Below are 22702 nucleotides of genomic sequence, written 5' to 3'. Positions count from 1 at the left end.
GGGACGCCCCTGCTACTGGTTCTATCCGGGACAGGTGATCAGCTACCTGGTTCTCTGTCCCTTTTCTGTCTCTTATTTCTATATTAAACTCTTGCAGAAGCAACACCCATCTTATGAGCCTGGGTTTTGAATCCTGCTTTGTGAGTAGGTATTTAAGAGCAGCATGGTCAGTATACACAATCACTTTTGAACCTACTAAATAGGATCTAAACTTGTCAATGGCATAAACCACTACAAGTAACTCTTTTTCTGTGGTTGTGTAATTCTTTTGTGCATCATTTAAAACACGGCTAGCATAGTAAATGACGTGCAGAAGCTTGTTATGCCTCTGTCCCAACACTGCACCAATGGCATGGTCACTGGCATCACACATTAGTTCGAATGGTAATGTCCAATCTAGTGCAGAGATGACTGGTGTTGTGACCAGCTTAGCTTTTAGGGTTTCAAACGCTTGCAGACACTCTGTGTCAAACACAAATGGCGTGTCAGCAGCTAGTAGATTGTTCAGAGGTTTTGCAATTTTTGAAAAATCCTTTATAAACCTCCTGTAGAATCCTGCATGTCCCAGAAAGCTTCTGATTGCGTTTACATTGGCAGGTGGTGGTAATTTTTCAATTACCTCTACCTTAGCTTGATCCACCTCTATTCCTTTGTTTGAAATTTTATGCCCAAGGAAGATTCCTTCAGTCACCATAAAGTAACATTTTTCCCAGTGTAAAACTAGGTTGGTCTCTTGGCATCTTTTCAGAACAAATGCTAAATGGTCAAGACAGGAGCTGAATGAGTCTCCGAATACTGAAAAGTCATCCATGAAGACTTCCAAAAATTTCTCTACCATATCAGAGAAGATAGAAAGCATGCACCTCTGAAAGGTTGCAGGTGCATTGCACAGACCAAAAGGCATCTTTCTGTAGGCAAATACTCCAGATGGACATGTGAATGCTATTTTCTCTTTGTCTTGAGGATCTACTGCAATTTGGTTGTAACCTAAATAGCCATCCAAAACGCAGTAATAATCTTGACCTGCTAGTCTCTCTAGCGTCTGGTCTATGAATGGTAAAGGAAAATGATCCTTTCTGGTGGCTGTATTGAGCCTTCTGTAGTCAATACATATACCCCACCCTGTAACTGTTCTTGTGGGAACCAGTTCATTCTTTTCGTTGTGAACCACTGTCATGCCTCCCTTTTTGGGTACAACTTGGACAGGGCTTACCCAGGGGCTATCAGAAATAGGATAAATAATCTCAACCTCTAGTAACTTAGTGACCTCTTTCTGTACCACCTCCTTCATGGCTGGATTTAGCCGCCTCTGTGGTTGAACCACTGGCTTAGCATTATCCTCCAATAGGATCTTGTGCATACATCTTGCTGGGCTAATGCCTTTAAGATCACTTATGGACCACCCAAGAGTTGTCTTGTGTGTCCTTAGCACTTGAATTAGTGCTTTCTCTTCCTGTGGATTTAAAGCAGAGCTTATGAACACTGGAAAAGTGTTACCTTCTCCCAGAAATGCATATTTTAGGGATGGTGGTAGTGGTTTGAGCTCGGGTTTAGGAGGCTTATCCTCTTCCTGAGGAATTTTCAGAGGTTCTTTTATTTCCTCTTATTCCTCCAGATCAGGCTGAACATCTTTAAAGATGTCATCTAGCTCTGATTCAAGACTTTCAGTTATATTGATCTCTTTCACCAAAGAGTTAATAATATCAGTGCTTATGCAGTCATTTGATGTGTCTGGATGCTGTATGGCTTTGACAGCATTTAACTTGAACTCATCCTCATTAACTCTCAGGGTCACTTCCCCTTTTTGTACATCAATAAGAGTTCATCCAGTTGCTAGGAAAGGTCTTCCTAGAATGAGAGTTGCACTCTTGTGCTCCTCCATTTTCAGCACTACAAAGTCAGTGGGAAAGGCAAATGGCCCAACCTTGACAATCATGTCCTCAATTATGCCTGATGGATATTTAATGGAGCCATCAACAAGTTGAAGACATATCCGGGTTGGTTTGACTTCTTCAGTCAAGCCAAGCTTTCTAATAGTGGATGTAGGTATTAGGTTGATACTTGCTCCAAGGTCACATAGAGCTGTCTTGGTACAAGCATCCTCTAATGTGCATGGTATCATAAAGCTTCCTGGATCTTTAAGCTTCTCTGGTAAGCTTTTCAGAATGACTGCACTGCATTCTTCAGTGAGAAACACCTTTTCAGTTTCTCTCAAATCCTTCTTATGACTTAAGATCTCTTTCATGAACTTAGCATAAGAGGGTATTTGCTCAAGTGCCTCTGCAAATGGGATCTTTATCTCAAGAGTCCTGAGATAGTCTGCAAAGCGGGCAAATTGTTTATCCTGCTCCGCTTGGCGGGGTTTCTGAGGATAAGGCATCTTGGCTTTATATTCTTCAACCTTAGTTGCTGTGGGTTTATTCCCTACAGAGGTGGTTGGAGAAGCCTTCTTAGAGGGGTTACTATCAGCACTTGCAGGTGTCTGATCCCTCATTGGCGTTTGAACGCCAGGATTGGGTACTGGATGGGCGTTTAACGCCAGCTTCCCACCCTTTTCTGGCGTTTGAACGCCAGAACTGGGCAAGGAATGGGCGTTCAACGCCAACTTTTCTCCCTTTTCTGGCGTTTGAATGCCAGAATTATTCCTCTCTGGGCTCTTGCTGTCCTCAGAGGGATTTTGGGCAGTGGTTTGGTCATCCTCTGTCAGTTGTTCCTTTCTTGGCTTTTTGCTACTTTGAGCTGATTTATTCAATGTCTTCCCGCTCCTTAATTGGACAGCTTGGCATTCTTCTGTTATCTGTTTAGATAGATGCTGTCTTGTCTGATTCAATTGTACTTTGATATTCTTGTTAGCATTTTTAGTGTCTTGGAGCATCTCTTTAAATTCTGCTAATTGTTTTGTCACAAGGAGTAATTGCTGATTAAGTTTAACAATCTGTTCTTGAGGATTAGGATCAGTAGTTACTGTCCTAGCCTTTTCTTTTATGGAGGACTCACTGCTAGAGTACAAATGTTGATTTCTAGCAACCGTATCTATGAGTTCTTGAGCCTCTTCAATCGTCTTTCTCATGTGTATAGATCCACCAGCTGAGTAGTCTAGAGATAATTGAGCTCTTTCTGTAAGCCCATAGTAGAAGATGTCTAACTGTACCCACTCTGAAAATATTTCACAGGGGCATTTCCTTAGCATCCCTCTGTACCTCTCCCAGGCATTATAAAGGGATTCATGATCCTCTTGTTTAAAGCCTTGGATGTCCAGCCTTAGCTGTGTCATCCTTTTTGGAGGGTAAAATTGATTCAGGAACTTATCTGATAACTGTCTCCATGTTTTTATGCTTGCTGTGGGTTGATTATTTAACCACCTCTTAGCTTGATCTTTTACAGCAAATGGAAATAGTAATAATCTGTAGACATCCTGATCCACTTCTTTATCATGTACTGTGTCAGTAATTTGTACGAACTGTGCCAGAAACTCAGTAGGTTCTTCCTGTGGAAGACCGGAATACTGGCAATTTTGCTGCACCATGATAATGAGCTGAAGATTTAGCTCAAAATTGCTTGCTTTGATGGGAGGTATACAGATGCTACTCCCATATGTAGCTGTAATGGGGTTAGTATATGACCCCAGAGTTCTTCTAGACTGTTCACTTCCACTTATGTCCATGATGGAGAAAAGGGAATTGATATGAATTGAAATTAAATTATATTTTTAATAAATTTTTTTTATTTTATTTAATTAAAAGTAACCGAAAAAAATAAAACAAAATAAGTGGAGAATAAAATAAAACTTTCGAAAATTAGACGAAAATGAAATAAAAGTAAATTGATAACTAAATTAATTAATCAATTAAAAAGATTTTGGAAAAAGAATGCTTAGTTAATTTCAAAATATGAAAGAGAAAAGTAGTTAAGTGATTTTTTTTTTTGAAAAAGATTTTGAAATTAGCAATCAAAAAGATATGATTGAAAACTATTTTGAAAAAGATATGATTGAGAAGATATGATTGCAATTTATAAAAAAAAAGATATGATTGAAAAGATATGATTGAAGAAATTAAAAGGATTTGATTTTTGAAAAAGATTTGAAAAGATCAATTTTTGAAATTAGAATTTTGACTTGACTAAAAAAAGATATGATTTTGAAAATCTTTGACTAATTTAATGCAAAATTTCGAAATTTATGAGTAAAATAAGGAAAAGATATTTTTTTAATTTTTGAATTTTAATGAGGAAAGAGAAAAACAACAAAATGACACTAAACTTAGAACAAATTTTTGAAAAATTTTTAAGTAAATAAAAGCACAAAAACACACCAAACTTAAAATTTTTAAAAAATCAAACACAAATTTTTGAAAATTTAAAGGAAAACACAAAGAAGACACCAAACTTAGAATTTTTAAAGATCAAGAAAGAACTAAGAACATGCAAATTCAAAAAATTAAAAGAGAATAAAAGTATGCAACTGACACCAAACTTAAAATATGAAACTAACTAAAATAAAAGACTCAAATTTAGTGACTCTAAACCAACAAAAATAAATTATTCCTAATCTAAGCAACAAGATAAACCGTCAGTTGTCCAAACTTGAACAATCCCCGGAAACGGCGCCAAAAACTTGGTGCACGAAATTACAATCACACTTTTGCAACTCCGCACAACTAACCAGCAAGTGCATTGGGTCGTCCAAATAATACCTTACGTGAGTAAGGGTCGATCCCACGGAGATTGTTAGCTTGAAGCAAGCTATGGTTATCTTGTAACTCTTAGTCAGGATATCAATAATTCTCAGATTTAATTGTAAAAAGTAAAAGAACATGAAATAAATACTTGTTTTGCAGTAATAGAGAACAGGTTGAGGTTTTGGAGATGCTCTATCTTTTGAATCTCTGCTTTCCTACTGTCTTCTTCTTCATACACGCAAGGCTCCTTCCATGGCAAGCTGTATGTTAGTGGATCACCGTTGTCAATGGCTACCATCCGTCCTCTCAGTGAAAATGGTCCAAATGCGCTGTCACCGCACGGTTAATCATCTGTCGGTTCTCACTCATGTTGGAATAGGATCCATTGATCCTTTTGAGTCTATCACTACGCTCAGCACTCGTGAGTTTGAAGCTCGTCACAGTCATCCCTTCCCAGATCCTACTCGGAATATCACAGACAAGGTTTAGACTTTTCGGATCTCAGGAATGGCCGCCAATAATTCTAGCCTATACCACGAAGGTTCTAATCTTAGATTAGAAACCCAAGAGATATGCACTCAAGCTATTTCAGATAGAATGGAGGTGGTTGTCAAGTTGAAGTGCGAATGAATATCTTAGAACAGAAACAAGCGTGATAGAATGGAAAACAGTAGTAATTGCATTAATTCATCGAAACACAACAGAGCTCCTCACTCCCAACCATGGAGTTTAGAGACTCATGCCGTCAGAAATACAATATGAAATGCGTAGAGTGTCATGAGGTACAAGATGAATCACTAAAAGTAGTTTTTATAATAAACTAGTGACCTAGGGTTACAGAAAATGAGTAAGCTAGAATAGTAAGTGTAAAAATCTACTTCCGGGGCCCACTTGGTGTGTGGTTGGGCTGAGCATTGAAGCTTTCACGTGTAGAGACCTTTCTTGGAGTTAAACGCCAGCTTTTGTGCCAGTTTGGACGTTTAACTCCAGCTTTCATGCCAGTTCTGGCGTTTTGACGCCAGAATTTCTATGTTGACTTGAAACGCCGGTTTGGGCCATCAAATCTCCAGAAAAGTATGGAGTATTATATATTGCTAGAAAGCTCAGGATGTCTACTTTCCATCGCAATTGAGAGCGCGCCAATTGGGCTTTTGTAGCTCCAGAAAATCCACTTCAAGTGCAGGGAGGTCAGAATCCAACAGCATCTGCAGTCCTTTTTCAGCCTCTGAATCAGATTTTTGCTCAGGTCCCTCAATTTCAGCCAGAAAATACCTGAAATTACAGAAAAACACACAAACTCATAGTAAAGTCCAGAAATGTAATTTTTGAATAAAAACTAATAAAAACATAATAAAAACTAACTAAAATATACTAAAAACATACTAAAAACAATGCCAAAAAGCGTATAAATTATCCTCTCATCAATTCTTTTGAGAGGGACTTTGCATGTTCTTTTGCCACCTCTTGTAACCTCTACGGATATGGAATGCTAGGCTTGTATGCCTCCACTACCTCCTTCTTCATTTGAATTTCACTTGGTACAGGGACCTCTTGATCTTGCACTTGCACTTCTAACTCCTCCTTTGTCGCCTCAAGTTGACCTTCATTGTTTTTGCTAGGCACTATTCCACTCTTTAAACTCATGGACTTTCCCTCAGCAAGAGATTGTGTCATCTGAGCCATTTACACTTCTAGATTTCTTCTTGAGGCCCTAGACTCTTAAACGTAGAAGTTGACATCTTGAGAGATTTGTTGTACAACCAACTCCAGAGATGAAGGTTTAGAAGGATTTTGTAGATATGTGGGTGCTGTGTTGAGGGTGAATTGGGGGTATGAAAAAATTTTTTGGATTGTGAAATGAATTTTGTGTATTTTGAAAGGGGCTTTGTGGAGTGTGAAATGGATTTTGTGGATTTTGAGAGAGTTGTACTAAAACAAGCTCACGTGGTGAAGGTTTTTTATATGAGTAAGTAGGGGGCCAAGTTGAAAATTTTTGCAAGATTTTATCTATTGTTTGCTGCAGTTCTTGGCAGGTAAGATTAAAAGACGATGGTTCTTGGTATGAATAAGGAGGTGATAGTTCTTGATATGAACAAGAAGATAATGGTTCTTGATATGGATAGGGAGGTGGTTGTTCTTGGTGTAAATATGGAGATGGTGGTTCTTGATATGAGTAAAGAGATGATGGTTCTTGATAAATGGAATATGGGTCACTGAAGTTTCTTTGGTCTTGACTTTTCCAACCAAAATCTGGATAGTTCCTCCATCCATAATAATATGAGTCACTCCTTAGGTGTGAGTAGTAACCCACGTGATCTCTCTCCATTATTCTCCTTAGCACAAAACACCAAACAAAATTAAACGCACCATGTGGTAAACAGAAAAGCACAGAAGAAAGAACAGAAAGAATTTTATTTTTAATTTTTTATTTATATATATATATATATATATATATATATATTTCAAAAGAAATAAAATAAAGAAAAATAAAAATAATAAAAAAAATAAAATAAAATATAATATAAAGAAAAATAAAAATAAAAGAAAAACAAAATAAAGAAAATAAATTGAATAAATTAAACAAAAAATTCAATCAACTAATAAGCAAAAAGGGATAAACAGAATTCGAACTTAAATAAATAAAAAAATTATTAGAAAAAATAAAACAACTAAGGAAATACCACACTTAATTTCAAAAATTAAGAGAAAAAATTTAAATAAAATAAAACCAAATTTTCAAAAATTTAGATAAAGAAATTTAAATTAAATTAAAGTAAAAGCGCCTAATCTAAAAAATCAAACAAGCATTAGTTGTCAATCACAGTCAATCTCTGGCAACGGCGCCAAAAACTTGATGTGGATTTCGAATATCCACAAACTAATCGGCAAGTGCAACGTGTCATACCAAGTAATACCTCACGTGAGTGAAGGTCGATCCCATGAGGATTGATGGACTGAGCAACAATGGTCGAATGAATCACTTAGTCAGGCAAGTAGAAAGTTGTGTTTTGAGGGTTGTAAAATACATATTAAACACTATATTCAGAGAATTGGAAAGCAAACAATAAAAGTAGTGTGAAATATATGAGAGAAAACAGTTAAGGTTTCAGAGTTGTTTATTTATCCGGATTAAGTTTTCTTACCAACTATTTTAATCATGCAAGATTCGTTTCATAGCAAACTGCAATTGACTAAACCCTAATTCTTAGTGATTTAGTCTTCTCTATCCCAAATCAACCACCAATGTCTTGGTCACTTAATTTAGATTAGAAGGTTAAGAGCAATTCTAGTTTATGGTTACAAAAACCCTAATTATCCGAAACTAAAAGGATTATATGTCACGTATCCCGATTAGTTCAACTAATTAGCAATTTAGGAGGAATTTGCTTTCAAGCTGTTGTTCAAGCAAGATAACTCTGTCGAGAATCACAAGAACACATGTAGAATAAGGGTTATACTGTCGTTCTACCCAGATTCATAAGAAGAAGAACGAAAGTAATCCTTGAAACTGAATCAATACATTAATTAAAATAGAAAAGCAATAGTCTTAATCAATAGAAATAAACAGAGCTCTTAACTTTAACCAAGGAGGTTTAGTGGCTCATGACTTATAGAGAAAACAAGGGTTTTGAAACATGAAACGTGCGGAAGTGCGAAGATCCCCCTCAAGGGTGAATCTTTTCCCTTTTATATCTAACCTAATTTGATTTGAAACTAAAATAAAATAATAAATTCTAAACCTAAAATATTTTGTTTGTAAATAAAAATTACAAAAATAAAAGATAAGATAATAACTAAAAGCTAAATCCCACAAAAGATGCTCCTTTGAAGAGGTTGGATCTGGATTGATTGGTGCTAAACGCCCAGCTGGCGTTTAGCGCTCCCATAGGGAGAGAGCTCCCTTTAGTTCGCTGGTTGCTGGCGGCTAGGTAGAGAAAATCGAGATTTTACGTGAAATCGAAAAAATAAATAAAAAACGTAAAATGTAAAACGTAAAATCTTAACAAGATTTAAATCGTAAAATCGTCAGACTTAGTACAAATTTCGTAAAATCGATAAACTCATTTAAAATCGTAATATCGGAAGATTTTAAGAGTTAAATCGAGATTCTAGCTACTATGGCTGGCGCTAAATGCCAGTTGGGCGTTTAGCACCCAAGGGGCCAATTTCAAAACTTCTCCTTTTTGCTCAAAACTCTGCCAAATTAATCCGAATTTTTCCTGGAATAATAAAAACACCAGAAAAATACAAAGTAACATCCAAAGAGGATTTTAGCACTAAAATATTATTAAACTTACTAAATTTAACTCAAAAATAAGCCAAAGATGGGTATAAGATGCTCACGCATCAAATTTTTTTAAGAAGCAATCAAAGGTGTCTCTCCTATGCAAACATCGTCACATTGCAGCGACACCATTGACGGCAACATAGATATAAACAGACAACAAAATGGTAACATATATAGTTCCACAAAGATCAGAAAATCTAAAATCAAAACAAGCAAAAGGGTGATATCAATAAGCTATCAAAGTTAGTCTTTTAAACTCAAGCGTTCTACACCAGTCTCAAAAAGAAAATAAAAAAAGGCTTTTTTAGCAAAAGAAACGGAACAAAAGTTAAAGCAACTTCAAGAATCAACAAACAAAGCACGACAGCATCAATATAGTGCTCTAGAAACTACCGAGAACAACCTCAAATAAATGATGCACCAAGGAAATTAGAGCACCAACCTTAATAAAAGCCGAAACGAAGGAGGGGTACGTCAACGACAAAATCCCAAACGATCCTCTCCACAACAACAAGATGAGACCTTCGGCAAATCCAAGAAAGAAAGCTCTGGAATCAAAGGATGATTGAAACAAAAGAGCAGAAAAGACTAATTTTTTTGTAGAGGAAAGAAGAAATGGAAAAGCTTTCGAAATGAGAAAAAGAAAGAAGAGGGAAAGTGGGAGCGCTTTTATAAGAAACAAAGGGGTTTAAAAACTTCATTAACTCCTCATTAAAATCTGTGCGGATCCAAGGAGAAATTACCGGGTATCATTTGCTCTCTCTTAAAGGCAGTAACGTTAAAAAATTTGAAAATATGACGAGTACCCGACGTGAAAGCTAAAGGCCTAAAATACTCGAGCCCGACTTCTTAAAAAAGTTCAGACTCAAGTAGGTGCACTGTTCATACCTTGGTCCAAATTATAAAGTCAGACCCAATAAATGATAAAAGCCCAACCCAAAAAGGTGGCCTCTATCCCATACCCGACCTCCTTAAAGAGGTCGGACAGGATCAAAGGGGACTTGTACTTATCTGAATAAGTAACTGCCTCCCCGAATCTCTCCTACTATCTCTATCTTCCCTAAAAGATATATCCCAACAAACTCCTAAAGATAAAGGGAACGGTTATCCGTTAATAAAGATGGAACTTTTACAACAAAGGTGATTATCTATCATACTATAAATACACTGACACACCCCAGGTATAATTAACGTTCTAATCTATTAAAAATCTGCTTAAAGTCCTTGCTAACTTAAGCATCGAAGTCTCTTATAGGTACCACCCCACTTCCTCACGAGAAATTTGGACAGGCGACACCTCGACACCAACAAATCGGATGCTGCCACTCAAAGAGACCTGAACCTCACGTTCAGGCGCAAATCAATGTTTCAAGTAACCCGGAACAAGTATAATATCATTCTGTCAATACCTAGTATTTTTTTCTTTTAAAATTTTACTATTACATAAAAAAACTATTGCATTTTTGTTTTATCATATTCTAACTAAAAATATGTTAAAAGTATATCATGATTTGTAATAATTAATATCAATATTACTAGCTTATTTTTCTAATGAGAAGATAATATAATTAAATATATTATTTTCGAACATATAAAACAAAAATGCTACAATTTTTTCTATTTTTTACGATTTTTTTTTCAAAATTTATTGACTTATTTGATAAAACTCTGAGTAATGATTATCTTTGGATAAATAATTATTATGTGCTTAAATATAAAGTATTAACAAGCTAAAATAAATACTGAACAACATAAGGATATCAAATAATAATAAAATCGGAAAGGCAGTAGTTTGCATTGGACTGATGATGAGGAGAAGAGATAGAGCAAACAACAACAACAACATAGTTTGCATTAGATTAAATTTTTATTTACTATTAATTATATTTATTTTGTATCAAATAAAATGAAAAATATTGCACAAATTTAGTCAATGTCTATTTATGTATTACATGCAAAAATACTGAATGAGAATAAATAATCCATTATTATATATTCATGTATATGTATATGTATATATGTTATTTCGTAAAATTTTCTATTAGAATGATTATCACTAGAATATTCAAATTTAGTATATATAGAAGAATAATCAAAATTTCACAATCGGATAAATTATTTTTTATAAACACCAAATGATAGCTGATATTTTTGTATTTGTGTAGTATAATTAAAAATTATTTGACATACTTTTTTATATATCAAAATTAACAGTACATAGTATAAAATTTTAAAACTTACAGCATGAATTTAAGCCGATATAGACTAATTATAGTTTTATTTGACGTTAAATTTTTACAAAATTTGGCAAAAATAATCTTATTAATACCTGATAATAGTTCAAGGGTTGGATAAATAAAAATGTAATTTACATAAATAAATTATTTGATAAATAATCTTATTGGGACCACCCTCAATATGCCGTCTAGGTTTTGGTGGCTCTGTTAGGGTTTCTTTTGTGGTTATTTCCTCGGTGCTTAAATGTTTCAAATACACTTTTCGTAGTTTTCATAAAACTATATATATTATGTTTTATTTTTCATTTTTTAAATTTTTCTAAGAATGTTTTTATACATAATCTTTTTCCCATCATGCAACTTTTTTGGATTCTTAGTATTATTAACATTGGAATTTAACTAGGAACAAACAATTTTTTAGTCAATATCATCTAGAATTTTGAATTTTTTTTTTACTTAAATTCTAAATCTCAAATTTTAAATTTTAAAGCCTAAATTTTTAAAAAAATAAAGCTTAAAAAACCATTTTACAATAAATATAGTTAATGTATATTAGTTAATTAAAATAAAATTAGCTCTATGTGTATATTATTCTTAAAATTGTCTTAATATTATTTTTTGCTATCCCTTCTTTTTGGCACGAATTAATTTCGTTTATTATTATTATTATTATTTTACCAAAGATAAGAAACTCGAACCTGCAACCTCTTACTTGAGTATGGGGAGACTATGTCATTTGAGCTATTGCTCATTGGCAATTAATTTCGTTTATTTATTTATTTATTTTTTACTAAAGATAGGAGACTCGAACCCGCAACCTCTTAATTGAATATGGAAAGACGGTGCCATTTGAGCTATTACTCATTGGCAATTAATTTCGTTTATTACTTTGACTATATTTGACACTTTCATTGGGTGTCATGACTCTTTTGTATGTATGTGTTCTCCACTTTCACTACAACCTTTAACAAATTGTGAAAATATTTGGACCAAGATTTTTGCGTTTCCTGTGATATACTAACGAAACTATTGATTTGATAAAAAACTAGTACAAATTAAAGTATAAATAGCTATTACTGTTATGGGGAGAAAAAAAGATGCTTTCATATTGGAAGGTAGTTAAAACACAGGGTTGAATTTAAAAGAAATGTTATTCTATTTTCGTCTACATAAAGATTATCATGACAAGTATTAAAAGGAAAAAAATAAAAAAACAATTAAATTGGTCTTTGAAATATCTGATAATAGAATTGATTAAATTGAAGCTTCAAAATTAATAGACTAATTTAATTAATTTAAAACAATGAGACTAATTTAATTACTAGTATGTATATATAAAAAATTAGCTATTAAATTAGTTATCGAAATAAAATATATTTGAAATATAAAATATACATTGAAAACGAATTAAATAATATCTGTATTTATACACAAATATATAATAGTTGATTTGGAGCTAAAAATTTGGATATGGAAGTAGGATGAGTATTATTCCTTAACGTGGTAAGTTTTGGTGTTTTTTAAAATTATGGGAATATACAAATCGGATTTGTGTTCAAACAATTTTAAAAATTTGGGGTACACAAAAAAAATTTGGAGTACACAAATCGGTTGTGTACTCCAAATTTTTTTAATTTTTTAAACATAAATCGGACAGTTCGAGTACAAAAATCGGACTGTCCGATTTCTATACCTCTTAAAAATTAGACTGTCCGATTTATATTCTGTAAATTAAATTATCCCACATTTTAAAAAAATAGCACAGTAGATCACAATTTAAAAAAAAACATTGTTAACTCAATATTAAAAATAAAAATATGCTAATTTAGTATTTAATTTTTTATGTGTACATAATATATTTTTATTTAATTTTGATGCAAAAATTGATAGATGTATCTGATTGTTATGTTACCATAAATGAAAGACAAAATACTTAGTCATGTCAGTGGAAACATGAAACAGACGTTACGAACACACAAGAAAAACATTAAAATGTTGCTCGTCAATACTGTAGAACTCATGAAACATTAAAGTCTCAAAAACAAATTAAAACTGTCCTGTTGCTCATCACATGAAAGACAGATTATAGAACACAGTCTTCTCTCACAGTCACAGTCACAGTCACAGTGCCTCTGATCTGATCGATGAGCTATGCCAATACACAGTGACAGCATCTAAACTGGCCTCACATAACCTGCAGAGGAAATAACATTTTCCAACACCGATCAACCGTCAACCAATTCAAACCAATATTCAATATTCAATAATAAAACAAATAACATCCTCTGCTATTTAATTCAAAACTTTACCTGTCATAAAACCAAGCAGCATGGACTATTTGGACAAACAATAGGTCACCAAAACCAAATGATTAGAAGCCATTTTGTCATCAATTATTTTTTAGCAAATGGATATAAATACAGGTAAAAGTAATAATGAATAAATAAAAATACCTACTAAAATTCATAAATATCAAAATACGTCTGAAAAATTGATTTTGATGGATAAAAATACACCTTAAACTTTATAAATTTGGCATAATACTTTAATTTTGTTCATAAAAAATATATTTTAGATTTATTTTAATATTTATTCATAATTTTTATGTGTACTCTTGTTTATTCCAAATTCTTTTATGTATACTTTGTCAATTTATTCATTATTTTTCTAGAAACAAGAGTATAATTTTTTCGTAAAATTAGATAAAGATATAGTTGAGTATTTATTCTAACAATTTAGAGTAAAATTTTACTCCGACTTCTAACTATTTTTTTATTAACTCTCATTTCGCTCCTCATCGATTGAAAAATAACATTGCGATCCTCTAACGATTAACTCCGTCAGATATTCTATCCCTTCCGTTAATGTTTTTGTCCAAAGCTAACAGATTTTTTTCTATGTGTCATGTTAGCTGATGATGTATTAAGGAACCATTCCAAAGGACAATGCCCCTACCATGTCAGCTATATGCTGCAGTAAAATAAGACAATTCAACTCTAAAAGAATTTTTAGGAAACACTTAAACCCCTAACTAATTTAAACATAAACCTATAATGAACCATGAAGTAGGAGTGTAGAACAAATATCTCCAAATTTCAATAAGTCATTATACCTGCTACTACACTGGATTGTTAGCCTTGGTTGGTAGTAACCTTAGTTCCTTGCTTCATCTTCTTCTTATATTTTAGAGATTTTGTTTCATGACATGTGCGAGAAAGGTTGATCTCGAATGGTGTTACTTTCACTACTTTCATTGATGAACAACATAAATATGAAAAATTGATTTTTTCTAGAAGAATTTTCAGGTAATAATCATCAAGGAATTAGGTCGGACTTGATCACGTACAATACGCTAATGAATGGCATTTCCAATGCGTAAAGGAAGTTAGGAAACTTGTGAATGAGACTATTGAGTGAGGTTTAAAATCTAACAAGATCACATTTACAATACTAAGCTAATAGATGAATATTATAAAGATGGGGACATGAAATTTGTATTGGAAAAAAAAATATTTAAAAGAGATTGAACTTAGATGCGGTAGCTTTTACTACGCTCATATCAGGACTTTACAGAGGAAAAAAAAAAGAAAAAAAAAAGGAACAAAGAACTGAGGCTACTGCCAAAGGCTAGCAACCAGTATAGCAAATATAACGACTTGTTGAAAATTAGAGATACTTGTCTTATTTTATAGTTCATTATGAATTTATGTGTCTATATTTAAATTAGTTAGGAATTTAAATGTCCTTTAAAATTTTTTAAAGATGTAATTGTCTTATTTTAGTGCATGCAACTTATTGCTGATATGGCAAAAGATATTTTGTCCCTTGAAATGATTTATTGACACGTTATCAACTAACATAATATGTAAACAAAATTCGTTAACTCTAATAGAATTAATCATTAAAAACTGTAATATTATTTTTTAATCGATAAAAGACAAAATGAAAGTTAACAAAATAGTTAAACATCAGGGTGGGGTTTCAACAATTTAATTAATTTGCATTCCGCAGCATTTTCATATACCATCTATTAACAAGCTAAGAGAGTTTTGGGAAATGGGAGTGCTAGGGAAATAATGAAAATTTTGAACAACATGAACAACCATCAATCAAATGAAAATATATTATATTCTAATTTAATATTACTAATTAAATTTACTCTTTTAACCCTATTAATTCACATTATTTACACATTATTCAAAAATTTTGTTGGTTACCTATGCTTTTCCTTTGGGAAATTAATTAGCATTCATCGTTCTCCCCGTCTTGATGATAAGAAGAAAAAGAGTTACACAAAACTCAGTTTGGCATATGCTAGGTAGACAAAAAAAAAGCCAGAACTTGCCTTATTTAGCATTAATTAATTGTCGCAACAATTAATGAATGCTAAATAAGGTAAGTTATGGCTGCATTTGGCTGATTTTCTTTGGTTATCAAACATTTTCGATATTTTAAAAAGCTTACGCTTACTTTGTGAAAAATAAAATCATATTACTTACGATATCATACTTCTATTTGTAAAAAGATATATTAACTTCTATGAAAATTTAAATTATAGAAGCACTCGATATCTTTATATTTTACGAAATTCAATTTCTATATAAACAGACATTTACTTCCAATTAATTAAGTGTAGATATATGACCAATATAATAAATAAATATGAGTAAACAGTACAAACATTTCGTTTGGAGGGGGTAAAGTACAAACACTAGCTAATTTTACGTTTGAAAAATAGAAAATGTTACGTGCATGTAAATATATTTGCATATTTTAAAAGTTAAGAGTGCACAATTTTATTGAAGTTAATTTATAAAAATTAAAAAATTTAAAGTAATTTCATATTGTAATAAATAATTAAATTTATCATTATATTTATATCTATTATAATTTATTTCAATTTTTAAATTTCTTTTATAAAATACGATTGTTGTTGTTTGTGCTTATTCAAAATCAATTTTTATTTCATTTATCAAATCAATTGGTGTTACTGTTTAATTTGTGCTTATATAAAATCCATTGAATTGAATTGAATCATCAATAGCTTGATGTCCGGTATAATTGATGGCTCAGCCTACTAAATAATTCGATGACCAAAATTTCGATCTAATTGGTTGAGTCGAGTCATTTTTGATAACCATGGTCTGATATTAGTTAACAAAATATTTATAGCCATAAAACTCTTAAACTAAAATTCTTGCATTGAAATATTTATTTTAATATAATAAATTTATCAGGAATCGTAACTAGATTTCATGAGCCACACAGTTTCTCGGATTTAAGGATAATAATAGGTACATATTACTACAATGACCATTAACAAGTAACATGGAATATGAAATTCATCCATAAAATCGAGTTCTCCAAATTAATTATTTGACTGTGCTTCTATAAACGAATTTGTGAAAAGAATTGAAACAAACATGTGAAACTTGAAGAGATGAAGAGATAGAGACAAGCTTTGGATTCTAAGAGTTTGATTGAATGAATGAATGAGATGGGGCAGAGAGGGGAAGGGGGAAGAAGGGGGAAAGTGTAGGTGATGGCATGAGGTTTGCTTTGTGAAATTGGTATAAGTGGGAATTGAATGAGGGAAAGACAAAGATAAGCTTTGCCAAATTGTTGTTCTTGTACGAGAATGGAAACGTGGACAAACCCAACACTGCTCATCTCTCTGACTTCCGTAGCCGCCCCCATCATTGATATGTCACACACCCTCACAGTCACAGGTGTCCCCCCTCTGCTCACCCATTCTTCAATACTCTCTCTCCCTCTCTCATATGTTTTACAACCTGGGTAGTGGGTAAGGCTAACTCTTGAATCCAAATGAAAATGGTGGCTAGAATCTCAATTCAATTTTTCAAAAATTAAACTAGATTTGACGATTTTATAATTTAATTTTATATTTTACGTACCTAATTTAATTTTTTTTTAAATTATACCTAAACTTTTGATTTTCTCTACCTTGCAAAGGACTTAGTGGTAACTAAGCTACTATATTCCTCTTCTGTAATTAAGCGACTTACTCTCTATTGTTTTCTAATATATATATATATATATATATCTATCATGCGATCAAATTTCTAGCAAAGTATATATAGATCGAATGAAATTTTGATCATACAAATCAATTCTCTAATCTGAATATACAAAGGAAAAAAAATCAGAAATAAGAAAATTCAATAGTTAATTTTAATGTGAAAATCATCATGGGAGTATGGATTTCACTAGTCATAGTTATATCGACTTTCATAAGCATTTTTTTTTGGGTAGGACTAAAATTTTGAAGAGTAAATTAGCACTTTTGTCTCCAATTTATAAAAAATACTGATAAAAATAATTTTTACTTTTATTATTAATAAAAATATTTTGATATATTCAAAATACTATAAAAATTGTCCAATCATAAAATCATAATGTTAGGGAATTACTATTTCCTAATTTATTTATAGGCAATATATATTAATAAAACGAAAAGAGTATATAAAAAGTATGCAAAGATAATAAAATTATGAAAGAATAAGAAAAGAAAAAAATGAAGAAATTTTATTGATTGTTAATTGATTGAAATTGTAAACTATAAAGGTAAAATTAAATATATATAGAGTATTGACCTGTGAAAGATAAAAGCAAATAAAGATAAGATAAGGATAAATAAAAATAAGATAAAGATAAAATTATAATAAAGACAAAAATTATAACTGAATTTGTGTATTCTATTAGGCTGAATTTGTGGGCCGTGAGACTTCTTTATTGTTGTTATGAGCTAAGGTGGAAGAGTAGTTTAATATGCCCCCGCAAGCTGGAGGATGAAAGATGTCAAAAACACCAAGCTTATTCAAATTAAGATGGAAGGGTTGAGAAGACAAAGGCTTGGTGAATATGTCAGCTAGCTGCCCAGAAGAGGGAATGGGAAGAAGTTTCATCACTTCAACTTGAGCTTTTTGTCAAACCAAGTGACAATTAACCTCTAAATGTTTGGTCTGTTCATGAAAAACTGGGTTAGCAGCCATATGAAGAGCACTCTGATTATCACAATATAAAACTAGTGGGCAGATAGGAGAGATCTGTAAAAATAGTAACACATTTAGTATCCATTGAAGTTCACAAGTTGTGTTAGCAAATGCACGATATTCTGCTTTAGTGGATGAGCAGGCAACGGTTGTTTGTTTCTTTGTCTTCTAAGAGATTAAAGAACTACCTAAGAAGAAACAATAACCTGTTAAAGATCGCCGAGTATTAGGACATCCGGCCCAATCAGAGTCACTGAAGCCGAGAAGTTGAATTTCTGATTCTCTTGGAAAAAAAGTCCTTTGCCGGGACTAGTTTTCAGATATCGTAACACATGATTGGCAGCTTAAAGATGAGATTCAGTAGGAGATGCCATAAATTGACTTAATTGTTGAGTGGCATACATGATGTCCGGTCGAGTAGTGGTGAGATAGATAAGACGCCCAACCAAACGACGATATACAAAAGGGTCAGATAGCAGAGGACTTTTGTCTTGATATAGTCTTGTGGTACTATCCATTGGAACAGAGGTAGGCTTAGCACCTAATAAACCAGAATCCTCCAAAAGATCAAGAAAATATTTTCTTTGAGATAAGCAAATTTCCTTCGCTGATTGAGCAACCTCAATATCCAAAAAAAAATATTTTAATGGGCCCAAGTCTTCAATTCAAAAGTATTGGTGCAAAATAGACTTAATGGCAGCAAGTTCAGAAATGGAATTACCAGTGAGAACAATGTCATCAACATACACTAGAAGGATAGAAATTTGAGCACCAGTAAATTTAACAAATAGACTATAATCTGATAAGGTCTGCTGATATCCATGAGATAGCAAAAGATGAGAAAGTTTGTCATACTGATGAACGGATTTTGACGGTTTAGAATTTGACAAATAAATTCTCGTTAAAAGTATAGTTTCTAAACCAACAAAGAATCCTTTCATACAAAAATTTGTTTGTCACAAGTAACAAACCCTTGAAAATAATAACCGAAGTATTCAAACCTTGGGTCGTCTCTCAAGAAATTGCAGGGAAGTGTTCTTATAATTGGTTATGTAAAGGTATCTTTTGGGGTTTTTGAAATAAGAAACAAGAAAAAGTAAATGTTAATGAAAATCAAATGATAAAGAGGTCTTGACAAGGTTTGGTGGTCAAGGATCTCTATCCTTATCACTAACCACAACATGAGAATTGGCAAGGATCAATCCCATTAAATCATCCTCTAACTAGTAATAAAGGAAACTTAAATGAGCTATATCAATCCAAGTCCATAAGTCCTAGCTCTTCACCAATTCAATTAGTGAGAACTAGAGTTAATGGCTCCAATCATCAATTACTTGGACATTAGTAACTAAAGAGTTCCTAAGTTACCTTCCCAAGCCAAGAGCATAAAATCTACTCTAACATCCTTCCAAGCATTTTATCAAACACTTGGTAGGCACAAAATAAAAGTATAGAAAACTAACAAGGACAATAAACCTAAACAACCAATTGCAAGCATCAATGACTAACAATTAAAGAGAGTAACAATAACCACGGAAAACATAAATTTCATTAATATGGAAATTGAATCTAACATCAAAAGTTCACAAACTAAATGGGAAAAATAAATAAATTAACAAGAGAAGATAAACTAAGATGCTAGAGTGATGAAATGTATAATAGAAACTAAAATAAAGCAAGATAGAAATCTGAATTGGAGAAGAACTAAACCTAAAAACCTAAAACCTAGAGAGAGGAGAGAGCCTATCTCTCTAGAAAACTACATCTAAAAACTAAATTGTGTGTAAAGTGAATAATGATTGAATGATTCCCATTCTGCTCCACTCTGCAGCCTCTAATAAGTGTTTTTGGGCTTGAAACTGGGCCAAAAATAGCCCAAAAATCACCCCAGTGATTTCTGATACATACAGCACGTGGCTCCGTCACGCGTGCGCGTACTTCACGCGTACGCGTCGCTTGTCTGCCGTACAATCCATGCGTACGTGTCATGCACGCGTGTGCATCACCTAACAGGAAGGAAACTATGACAAATTTGATATCATTTTGAAGCCTCGGATGTTAGCTTTCCAAGACAACTGGAACCACCTCATTTGGACCTTTGTAGCTCAAGTTATGATCGATTGAATACGAAGAGGTCAGGGCTGACAGCTTAGCAATTCCTTCAATTTCTTGTATTCCTTCCACTTTTGCATGCTTCCCTTCCATCCTCTAAGCCATTCCTGCCCTATAAACACTGAAATCACTTAACACACATATCAAGGCATCGAATGGTAATAAGAGAGTATTAAAATTAGCAAATTTAGGGCCAAAGAACCATGTTTTCAATCATAGCACAAAATCAGGAAGGGAAATGTAAAACATGCGAATTATATGAATAAGTATGAGAATAATGTATAAAAATCTACTGAATTAAGCACAAGATAGACTGTAAAATAGCAATTTATCACATACCACATACGACTAGATTGTCGTTAACCATACAGTGACTTTAGTAGCTTGTAACTTTGATTCCGTCGAGGAGATGTAAACCCGGGTGGCAAAGTCATATAAACATCCTCAGAAAGATCCCCATGTAAGAAGGCATTATTGACATCCAACTGATGTATGGGCCAGTGCTTCATAGAGGCCAATGCCAAAACTAATCGGTTGGTGGCAGGCTTGACAACAGGAGAGAAACTTTCCAAGAAATCAACACCTTCAGTCTGAGTGAATCCTTTAACCACAAGGCGTACTTTATATCGATCAATTGAACCATCAGGCTTGTGTTTGATGCGATAGACCCATTTACAGCCAACCGGCTTAACGCCTGCAAGGCAATCAACAAGACACCAAGTTTTGTTCAGCTCAAGAGCATCCAGCTCATCTTTCATAGCACTACGCCAATTAGAGTGTTGATTGACATCCTTAAAAGACTTTGACTCAACATCAAAATGTAGAGATAAAAGAAACTTTTTATGTGAAGATGAAAGAGAAGAAAAAAATATGACTGAAGATAAAGGATACTTACACTTTGAGGGAGATTGATTTGTAGAGATAAGAGAGGAATTGCACAAGTAATCAGAGAGATATGCTGGAGATTGGTGAGGCCGGTCAGAATAACGAGGATGGGGTTGCTCAGGTGGTGAAGAGAGTGATGGGGGATGAGGAAGTGATGGTGGACTGGTGTCTAATGTAGAAGGAGAGATGGGTGTGTGTTGAAAGAAATTCGGTGGTCATGGGTTCAACTTGGTTAGGAAACGATAATGAGAAAGAAAGAGAGGTTGTTGGAGAAAATAAAAAATTAGATGGAGTTGGGTCAATGGGTATAGGTGAGGGTTCAACTGGAAGACTAACTGAATCGTGTATTTGAGAAGTTGTGTTTGGCAATGTTGGGTTAGGTGTATAAAATTGGACATTTTTTGTGGCTAAGGGCAAGATCATTTCATAAAAAATCACATTTATAGAAATCTCAATTCTTTTATCTTATAAAACATAAACAATATATCCTTTAAAACTATGTTGAAAGCCAATAAATACAGTCTTTTTGACTCTTGGATCAAATTTTGATCTGTTTGCCATTAGGGTAGAAACAAAACATAAGCATCCAAAAACTTTAAGGTCATGATAATTTGGTGGATGATTGAATAAAATCTCAAATGGTGTTTTAAAATTAATTACGGATGATGGAACTCTGTTAAGTAAAGAAACAGCATGTTTAACAGCATAAGACCGAAAAGATGATGGTAAATTATATTGAAACATAAGAGCACAAGCTATATTCAAAATATGTAGATGCTTGCGTTCTACCCTTCCATTTTGTTGAGGAGTTTTAACACAACTACGTTGATGAATAATGCCCATTGAAGCATAAAAATCATGTAAAATCAATTCTGATCCATTATCGGAACGAATAATTTTGACTTTAGAGTTGAATTGTGTTTCAACTAAAGTAATAAAATTTTTTACATGATTTTGCACTTTTTCTATTGATTTTAATAAAATAACTCATGTAAAGCGGCTAAAATCATCAACAATAGTAAAAAAATATTTATGATTATGAATAGAATTTTGTCGAAACGGATCCAAATATCAAAATATAATAAATCAAAACTTGCATTGGCTTTGTTAAAACTTTGAGAAAATGAAAGTTTCTTTTGTTTATAAAGATAACAAATGTCACAAGTCTCGTCATGATGCATAGAGATAAAAGAAAAATGTTTATGTAAATGATTAAGTCTTTGTCCAAAAAGGTGTCCTAAACGAAAATGCCATATATTTGAAGGTTTAATGGGTGGAGATTGGATGGAATTAATGGAGTGTGTAGTGGAAGAATTTTTACCGAAATTAGGTTCAAAGACATATACTCCCTCTCTCATTCTGCCTAAATCAATCGTCCCCAAATTGTTGCTCTGTAGAGTACAAGAAGAAGATGAAAAAGTAAGTTCACATAAAGAGTACATAAATAGTATGCAAAGATAATAAAATTGTGAAAGAATAAGAAAAGAA

The 22702-nt window shown here is 32.9% G+C and overlaps 1 pseudogene; it reads right to left on the bottom strand.

The window, feature by feature from the left end:
- The window catches only part of LOC148565594 (uncharacterized), a 64859-nt pseudogene extending 61195 nt beyond the window's left edge, over positions 1-3664 (bottom strand).
- Between the last annotated feature and the right edge of the window lie 19038 nt (positions 3665-22702).

Source organism: Arachis ipaensis, chromosome B5 (assembly GCF_059453495.1).
Source record: "Arachis ipaensis isolate K30076 ecotype BB chromosome B5, ASM5945349v1, whole genome shotgun sequence".
Taxonomy (NCBI): domain Eukaryota; kingdom Viridiplantae; phylum Streptophyta; class Magnoliopsida; order Fabales; family Fabaceae; genus Arachis; species Arachis ipaensis.
This window is presented reverse-complemented; position numbering and strand designations above follow the sequence as displayed.